Source organism: Sinocyclocheilus anshuiensis, unplaced genomic scaffold (genome assembly GCF_001515605.1).
Source record: "Sinocyclocheilus anshuiensis isolate Anshui unplaced genomic scaffold, SAMN03320099.WGS_v1.1 scaffold1810, whole genome shotgun sequence".
Classification (NCBI taxonomy): Eukaryota; Metazoa; Chordata; class Actinopteri; order Cypriniformes; family Cyprinidae; genus Sinocyclocheilus; species Sinocyclocheilus anshuiensis.
In genome coordinates, this window is record NW_015547669.1 from 126,808 (window position 1) to 128,375 (window position 1,568).

The window sequence follows — 1,568 nt, forward strand, 5'->3', positions numbered from 1 at the left end:
TATAAGTCAAGTATACTTAAATGTCATTTTAAGTATATTTCTGATAAGTACATAAAGCCCATTTCTGAGAAGTACATAAAAAGTAGACTAAAAGTATACTTTCCAATTTTTTTTATTTTAAAATAAGTATACTAATAGCACACTTGAATAAACTTGTTTTTCGTAAGGGACTTTCAGTTGTCATAGGCATCATGCTGACATTTACAAATGATTTGATACTTGCATAGAAGATACACAATGTGACTAAAGTGTGGACAGCCAGATCTTAAAATCAGGATTTGGGTGCACAGTTTCAGGGCAGTTTGGAGTTCTTTTTCCATTTGATCATCGTATTTATTACCACCAGATGGAGACAGAGGCTAACCTAACAGAGCAGAATTCAGGCTTATTCAAGGACAGCTTTTATTTATTTATTTATTTATTTATTTATTTATTTATTTATTTATTTATTTATTCTTGAGTTATGTGTATCTTAAACTTTGATGATTTTCCCACATAATTTGATGTGTGTGTGTTTGTTTGTGTGTGTGTATATATATATATATAATAAATCTACTTAGAAACACAAACGTTTCTGTCTGCTAATTATCTATTACAGTTATTTGAATTATGTTTTTATTTATATTATATACTTAATGTGTTACACATAAACAATTATATTTTGACAATTAATATTAAACTTTAAATTAAAATGTATATATGTACATATAAATAAAACTTTAGGAAATATAAAGCTTTCATAATTAGCTTGTGTTTTATTTTAACCTAATCTGTCTGTCTGTCTATCTATCTATCTAAATTAAATACATTTGTTGATTCACTTGCATTTGTTTCTTTTCTCTTTCGCAAGCATTACGTCTTGCTTTGTAAAAGCATTTAATAAAAAGAACGATCAAGGCAGCTAGATCTAATCTCAGAAAACTGCCTCTTCCCCTAAAGATGGGCTCGCTCAACACCTCTTCAACAAGGTGATGGATATGATTATTCCTATGCTGTCCTATCTATTATAACCAGTATAGTATGACTGAAGGCATTGCTCTGGCTCATATTAAGCGTCCAGTTGCGTCCACCCCTTAAATCCATTTCTAAATTACTATTTGTAAAGTCTTACATCATCAGTGCTATTGGTCATTGCCTTTTCAGTTTTACTTATTAGTGTCATTTAAAAAAATCAGCAGCATTACTTTGACAAATGTGACCCTGCAGCACAAAAGCAGTCATAAGTAGCACAGGTATATTTGTAGCAATAGCCAACAACGCATTGTATGGGTCAAAATGATTATGCCAAAAATCATTAGGATATTAAGTAAAGATCATGTTCCATGAAGATATTTTGTAAATTCCCTACCATAAATATGTTAAAACTTTATTTTTGATTAGTAATATGCATTGCTAAGAACTTCATTTGGACAACTTTAGAGATGATTTTCTCAATATTTAGATTTTTTTGCACCCTCAGATTCCAGATTTTCAAATAGTTGTATCTCGAAAATATTGTCCGATCCTAACAAACCATACATCAATGGAAAGCTTATTATTCAGCTTTCAGATGATGTATAAATCTCAAT